We start from the raw sequence: 8,452 nt of genomic DNA on the forward strand, positions 1-8,452 counted from the left end.
AAGGTGGGGTGCGTGTCTTCCTCGATCCTCCTTGCTGCCTTGGTCCTCACTGCTGTTTCTCCCTGCTTTCTCAAATTCCCCAGCTTCTTTAAAGCACCCACTACCTCTCCTGTTTGAAATATTTACAGACCTCCCATTTACTCCTCTTCATTCAGTGAAGATTTTAGCACCAAGCTTTCCCCCTCTCTCTATATATAACTACTCCTGTAGTTAATTTTTTCAGCAGTTTTTTTAACCTCAATTTTTTTATTGATACATAATTGACATATAACATTATATTAGTTTCAGGTGTACCATATAATAATTTCTGTATACATAAAATGAAGTGATCACCAAAGTAAGTCTAGTTTACATCTATGGCCACAAATGGTTAACAAATTTTTTTCTTGTGATGAGAACTTTAAAGATCTCTCTTAGCAACTTTCAAATATACAGTACAGTATTGTTAACTGTACTCACCATGCTGTACATTATATCCCCAGGACTTGTTTATCTTATAACTGGAAGTATTTACCTTTTGACCCCCTTCACCCATTTTGCCCACCCCCCGCCTCTGCCAACCACCAATCTGTTCTGTGCATCAATGAGGTCAGGTGCTTTGTTCTGTTTTTTAGATTCCACATAGAAGTGAGATCATACAATATTTCTCTTTCTCTGTCTTACTTACTTCACCTAGCATAAAGCCTTCAAGGTCCATCCATGTTGCTGCAAAGGCAGGATTTCCTTCATTTCTTTGCTGAATAATATACCATTGTGTATATACACCACATATTCTTTATCTATTTCTCCACTGATAGACACTTAGGTTGTTTCCATGTTTTGGCTGTTGTGAATAATGCTGCCATGAACATGGATGTGCAGCATTATTCTGTAGTTCACATCTGTGTAGGTAATACTTTTACCAACCCAATGTATTAGTTAGGATTAGATTCCACTGCATATAATAGAAAAACCCAAAGTAACAATGGATTAAACAAGGTTTAAGTTTATTTCCCTCTCATATGAAAAACTCTAGAGGAAGATAGTCCTGAAATGGTGTAACAGATCCACAGCATCTCTTTCTGCTCCACTATCAGCATATGGTTTCTACCTTATGGTCCAAGATGGCTGCTGGAGCTCCAGCCAATATATGGACATTCTACACAGAAAGAAAAAGAAATATAGAAGAAGGCCACAACCCTTTTAAGGAAAATTACTAGAAGTTCCATATAACATTTCCACTTAGATCTCATTGGAAGTATTTTGTCACATATATCTAGCATATATCCAGGGAGGCTAGGAAATGTGTCTTTATACAGAGAGGCAATGTGTCCAGGTAAAATCAAGGTTCTGTTATTAAGGAGGAGGGGAGAATGAGTATGAGTGTTGAGGTAGGCCTTTACCACCTGGCCTCTCCCTTCAATGACCTTCTCATTCCAATGATTTTATAATCTACCTATGTCATTACCACCAAAATCTCAATTTCAAGCAACCCACTCTCCGAAACCGTCTCTTATCTCTTCAGCACATTCACTCCAGTACTCTAACTCCACAGTTTTTTGACTCTACTTCATGCCCTCCATCAACCTGCTCTATCTTCACTTCCTAGCCCACCTGGTCTATAAGCCATGGTCCAACATTATAATCATATCCTACCATGCATTCTCAATTCCTTTGCCCTTTCCTCCGTACTTGCTTGGCTAAACATTACCTTTGGTTATGTGCCTGCACTAAAACACAAATATGGCAAGAGAAAAATATCACTGTGCTCATTTGACGTCTTAAATTCATGACCACTAAACCTTGTTTCTTTTTTCTCTAAGAAAATTGAAGCAATCAGAAGACTTTCACATCTTTCCACTCTGTGCCCAAGGTCTGTAATAGGGCTAGTCCACAGGCACCCTCTGCCTGCCCATATAAAAATTCCAGACTCCCAGAAGGAGAGCAGGTGTTCAGTATAAACCACACGGTTACACAGTATAGGCACAGAGAGCCACTCTTATCAGTTGGGGTGGTAAGAACCCTCCCCAAATCCAAATTCCCAGACACCAGCCATCGGCCAAAGATGCAAGGTGGCCTTCCGAAGGATAAGCAATCTCAGGCCTGGAGTTATGCTCCACCTCCTTGAGAAGGCAATACATACATAAATGTGGAATTTTTCTGTATGGGAGATTTGTTCCCCATATTCTGGTTGGTTTTAATTCTTTATTTTTGGAGATATGGGAAGCACTATTATGGTTCCAAGAGTCAGCTACCTCTTTCCTCACACTGCCTTTTATTAGGGATCTCCAGTACTGGTCTCCAGACTGTTGCCTGCCCCAGTGTTTCTCAGAATTTGGTTCTTGATCCAGAAACACCAGCATCATCTGGAACTTGATAGAAATTCTCAGACCCTATCCCAGACTTACTGAATCAGAAGTTCCAGTCACCAGTCATCTGTGTTTTAGTAAGCCCTCCTGATGCATGGTAAAGTTTAAGAACCACCGATTTAACCAAAAGGCGAGGAAGACCTGTAATTGCTCTTTCTGTCAGGACTTGAACGGATTCTGAGGTCTCTACTATCTACCAGAACCAACAGATGCTGAGTTATGAAAATTGGGTTGGGATGAGAGTGGTGTGGAGCTGGGGTGTATTCAAACTAGTATCTTCCCTTCCTTGAGGATTTTAAATAAACTTATTTTAAAGCTCTCTTCAGAGTATTCTTTTTCTCTATTTCTTTGGGTGAAAATGTCATTTGAAGAGTCTTCTGGGACTTCCCTGGCAGTCCAGAGATTAAGACTCTGCACTTCCAATGCAGGGGGTGCGGGTTTGATCCCTGCTTGGGGAACTAAGATCCCACATGCTGTGCAGCACAGCCAAAAATTAAAAAAAAAAAAAAGTCTTCTGACTCAAGATCATGTCACTGGGCTTCCTCATGTGTTTTACTATTTGGATTACTTTAGTAATTTTTTAAACTTTTTATTTTGAATTGATTTCATTCTTTCAGAAAAGTTGCAAAAAAAATACAAAGACTTCTTGTATAAGCTTTACCCAGGTTCCCTAAAGATAAGACTTCACATAACATTACAACAATTATCAAAACAAGAAAATTAACATTGATATAAAACTGTTAACTAAATCACTTATTCAATTTTCATCACTTTTCCCTCTAATTTCCCTTTTTGGTTCCAGGATCTTATATTGCATTTAGTTGTTATGTATCATTAATCTCCTCTAATCTTCATCAGTTCTTCAGTGTTTTGCTTCTTTCAGGAACTTGACAATTTGAAAAGAACTAAGTTCCATACTTTATTCTGATTTATTTACTTTATCCCTAATGTTTTTTCTATCACAGGCCCCCCCCTTAGGGTATCACATTACTCCTTATCATTAGGCTGCTTTAGACTGTGACAGTTTCTTACACTTTCCTTGTTTTTGATGATCTTGACAGTTTTGAGGAGTACTAGTTAAGTATTTTGTAGACTATCCCTTAATTTGTGATTGTCTGATATTTTTTCCTCATGATTAGTCTAGGGGTTTGGGCTGTCAGGAGGAAAACTACAGAGGTAAAGTGCTATTCTCATCACCTTATATCAAAGGTACTGCTACTGACTTCCCACTAATGATGTTAAGCTGGCTGAGGTTGTGTTTAAGTTTCTCCACTGTAAAGTTATCCTTTTTTCCCCTTTTCTATATTGTATTCTTTGGATGGAAGTTAATATGCTCCGCCCATACTTAAGGGGTAGACAGTTTTGATCCATCTCCTTGAGGGCAGAGTATGGGGAAAGGGCTCAGAGTTTCCATGCCCTCTCCAAGCGAGCCACTCTCCGTGAATCTCCACGTGTTCACCCACCTGGAAACTCTCCAAATTCCTGTCCTTTTTGGGGGTTTGTGGAGGCTTCAGTACACAGGCATGATTGATTAACTCATTGTCCATTGGCAATTGTTTCAACCTCCAGATCCTCTCCCTTCCCCAGAGGTCAGGGTGTGGGACTGAAAGTTCCAACCCTCTAATCACGTGTTTGGTTTTCCTGACAACAGCTCCCATCCTTAGGTTCAGTCCAAAAGGCATTTCGTTAACCTAACAAGAAACACCTTTTTTTTTTTTTTTTCAAGAAACACCTTTAATGCTCTCATCACTTAGGAAATGCCAAGCGTTTTGGGATTTCATAAAGAGGGACAAAGACCAAATATATGTTTCCTATTATAAACCATGATATCACAGACCTGAATAGGTATTTCTCCAAAGAAGGTATACAAATGGCCAACAGGTACAGGAAAAGGCACTCAACATTGCTAATCATCAGGGAAATGTAAATCAGAACTACAATGAGATATCATTACCTCATCTGTTCGAATGGTTATTACCAAAAAGACAAGAGATAAGAGTCGGCAAGGACTTGGAGAAAAGGGAAACCTTGCATGCTTTTGTGGGAATGTAAACTGGTATAGCCACTGTGGAAAACAGTATGGAGATTCCTCAAAAATTAAAACATGGAACTACCATATGATCCAGTAATCCCACTTATGGGTATATATCCAAAGGAAATGAAATCAGGGTCTTGAAGATATATCTGCACTCCCATGTTCACTGCAGTATTATTCACAGTAGCCAAGATATGGAGACAACCTAAGTATCTGTTTAAAGATGAATGGATAAAGAAGATGTAGCATATACATACACAATGGAATACTATTTAGCCATAAGAAGAAAATCCTGCCATGTGCAACATCATGGATGGGCCTTGAGGGCATTATGCTAAGTGAAATAAGTCAGAGAAAGCCAAATACTGTGTTGTGTCACTCATACCTAGAATCTAAAAAAAAAGTCGAACTCAGAGAAACAGAGGGTAGAATGATAGTTGCCAGGGGTCAGGAGTTAGGGGAAATGGGAAGATGTTGGTCAAAGGGTATAAACGTTAAGTTATAAGATGAATAAGCACAGCATGGTGACTATAGTTAATAATACTGTGCTATATACCTGAAATTTGCTAAGAGAGTAAATCTTAAGCATTTTCCCACACAAACACACAGAGGTGTGAAGTGATAGATGTGAATTACCTTGATTGTGGGAATCATTTCACAGTGTTCACATACATCAAGTCATCATGCTGCATACTTTAAATATATATAATTTTATCATTATACCTCAATAAAGGTGGAAAAAATTAATATCAATGGTATTTGTTTTTAAAAATAATTACTTTCCACAATGGTTGAGTAGTCTCTTTTGTGTATAAACTTGTATCATTCCTCTTCCTAAAGCTGATATTTTAAATAGTATTGTTTTTATTTTTTATTGAGGTATAATGTTCATACAATAAAATCACCCTTTTTAGTGTACAGTTCTGTAAGTTTTGACAGATGCATAACACCATTACAATCAAGATACAGAAGTATTCTATAACTCCCCCAAATTTCCTAAGGCCCCTTTGTAGTCAACACCTCTTCCCACCTTCAACTCCTGGAAAGCACTGATCTGTTTTCTGACCCTAAGTCTTGCTTTTTCCAGAATGTCATGTAAATAGACTCTGGCTTCTTTCACTTCCCATAATGCATCTGATATTCATCCATGTTGTGTGTATCAAGAGTTTAATCCTTTTCATTGCTGAGCAGTATTCCATTTATGGCTATACCACATTTCGTTTATAGATTTACCAGGCAAAAGACACTTGTGTTGTTTACCTTTTGGGGTGAAAATGAGTGAAGCCACATATGTTTTGTACAAATAAATATTTATGTACAGGTTTTTGTGTGAACCTGTCTTTATATCACTTGAATAAATACCTAAGAGTGGGATTACTAAACTGCATGTTAGGTGTATGTTTAACTTTATAAAAAAGATCAGATTGTTTTTGAAATGGAAATCACCAAGATGAGATGTCACACTCATTCCTGATCACAAGTGGGGATGCAAACTGGGGAGCAGAGACAGGAAAGTAAAGCTCCAGGTGCCGAATCTAACCTGTCATCCAGTTCTGTAAAATCGATATATTCTTCCCCCATTCCCCCATCCTCACCTCTCAGAGAAAGTAGGACACCTTTAGCAGCATGCATAAAAGTATACTGTGTTGTGAAGCCTCCCACGCTCTCCATTATTCTCCTCAGTTTATCAGGCAGAATGGCTTATCTGAGGAGACGAGTGGCAATGACATCTGAGATACAGTAACATCAAGAGAACCCCCACCAATTATTTTGCCTATTACCTTCTTCTTTTCCTTCCCTCTAGAAGGAAGGATAGGACACTGGGGCAACAACATTAAGTCTGAAGACAGAAATTATACTGGTGTTGGTTAAGAGATCATGTTTCTTTACCTAGTCTTTCCTGAGTATAAGGAAAAAACAAACAAACATGGGACTAGGGAGAAGCAATTAATCCTTCCTACAGTGTCAAATTACTTTTGTCTTATGTCTAAAATACACAATATGCAAAGTTGACTTTTATTATTAACTACTGACCGATTTATAAATGTTATTAGAGCAGAACAGTGTCATGAATAATCCCCAAAGCAGATTTGCTCCTCCTATGCTGATTTGACGCTTGTAAGGAAATACATACTGGGGACATATTACTTGGCATGGAGAAACCACCCTGGGGCTAGAAAGCCGAACAGTACACAAGTTAATGTTTATTGTATTAGTCCTTCAAGGACCTTGCTTCAGAGTCCTGTGGAAAGATTGAAAGGAACTCGGGGAATAAGGGGGGGGTAAGATTATCCAAGAAGGAGGTAACTAGACAGTAATGATTTTGGAGGGGTGAGCAAAAGGTTGCAGTAAAAAAAATGTACCTTTTTTTCTGCAAACTTTGGTTAAGAGCTACAGAATAACTGAGTTTATTAGGGGCAGAGCAAAAACAAAAGGGGGAGCAGAGGATTTGTTGGACTTAAGTGGATGGGTTTTCAACTTAATATAAAACGAACTTTTCAACAAATAGAGCTGCTCATTCAGAAAAGGTGGCCTTGTGTGACTTGGGGTTCCCCATTACTGGCTGTGTTTAAGACTAAGTGCAATTATCCTGTTATAAATGTAGTAAACAGTATTCATGTACCCTTCATTCTGCAAATGTTTACTCTGTACAAGGTGCATGCAAGAACATGAAGAATCAAACCTAGATTTGCTCTCTGCCAGTAGTCAATGCAGTGGTTCTTACACTTTAATGTGTATACACATTCCCTTGGGGATCTTGTTAAAATGCAGAATCTGATTCTGTAGGATGGGGCCTCAGACTCAGCATTTCTAACAAGCTCCCAGGTGATGCCCATGCTTCTGGTCACTATAACACATGCTGAGTGACAAGGGTTTCTAGTAGGTAATGAGACATGCATATAATCATAATACAAAGTAAGAATTAGTAAATACCACCTAAGTCCCATTAATTATCAGTAGAAACCTGAATCTGCTCCAACAAGACTGTCGTTGCCCTTTTCTACCTAAGTATTCCTTCTGATGGTTCTGTTGCTCTCTTTCTTGAATTTCATTTCTTCTGGGGTTGCTCACTGCAAGTGCTGTTTCTTAGCCTAGAATAGCTTTCTCCTTCTCCTTATACTAATTTTAACAAGTTGTCAAGATTTATCTCCTGGGACTTCCCTGGTGGCGCAGTGGTTAAAAATCTGCCTGCCAATTCAGGGGACATGGGTTCGATCCCTGGTCTGGGAAGATCCCACATGCCGCGGAGCAACTAAGCCCGTGCACCACAACTACTAAGCGTGCGCTTTACAGCCGAAGAGCCACAGCTACTGAAGCCCGTGCGCCTAGAGCCCGTGCTCCGCAACAAGAGAAGCCACCACAATGAGAAGCCCGAGCACCACAATAAAGAGTAGCCCCCGCTCGCCGCAACTAGAGAAAGCCCGTGCGCAGCAACGAAGACCCAACGCAGTCAAAAATAAATAAACAAAAATATTTTTTAAAAAAAAGATTTATCTCCTAATTATTCCCTGTTCCCTGGGGACCCAGTCAGGCTGTCTGCTCCCCATAGCACTTAGTTTTAACCTCGAGCAATTACCACTACTACTTCCTTAGCTTTCAGTTGCAAGTCCGTTTTCTTATTCCCTATAGGAACTCACCTCTCCGGGATGCCCGTCGAAAAGACGCTACAAAATGAAAACGTTTGGCGAACCTGAGGCCAGGTGAGGGAGCGGGGAAAAAAGCAATGCCGCTCCACCGGGTGCGCACCAGAGCCCGTGAGGGGACCCCGTGTCCTTCGGTGACCGTCCCCACCAGATGGCAATCCCTGAGGCTCAAGCAACCAAAGATCTCGGCGCAGTCTCGCCAGCGAAGCAGTCCTGGCCCCGCACGCGGTGGATTGCGGAACCGGCGCCCCCGCCTGGCGCTAAAGGCTGCGCACGGCTGCCCACCATCGAGGCGACGGTGGCTAGAGAGGCCGGCGGGCCCCGAGCGCTGCCGCGGCGCGGCCGCAGGGAACGCGCGCGGGGCGACCCCGCGTCTCTGGCCTTGTAGCCATTTTAGGAGGAAACCCGGGTCGCTAGCCCGGGGC

General features: G+C 40.7%; 1 long non-coding RNA gene across 2 annotated transcripts in view; it reads right to left on the minus strand.

The window, feature by feature from the left end:
• LOC132515994 (uncharacterized) overlaps positions 1-8,404 on the minus strand; it is a 40,304-nt gene extending 31,900 nt beyond the window's left edge. For both annotated transcript variants that reach the window (XR_009539231.1, XR_009539230.1), the window contains exon 1: positions 8,022-8,404. This is a non-coding gene — a long non-coding RNA (uncharacterized LOC132515994). The remainder of the gene's footprint in view (positions 1-8,021) is intronic.
• Positions 8,405-8,452: the final 48 nt, after the last annotated feature.

Source organism: Lagenorhynchus albirostris, chromosome 2 (assembly GCF_949774975.1).
Source record: "Lagenorhynchus albirostris chromosome 2, mLagAlb1.1, whole genome shotgun sequence".
NCBI classification, from domain to species: Eukaryota; Metazoa; Chordata; class Mammalia; order Artiodactyla; family Delphinidae; genus Lagenorhynchus; species Lagenorhynchus albirostris.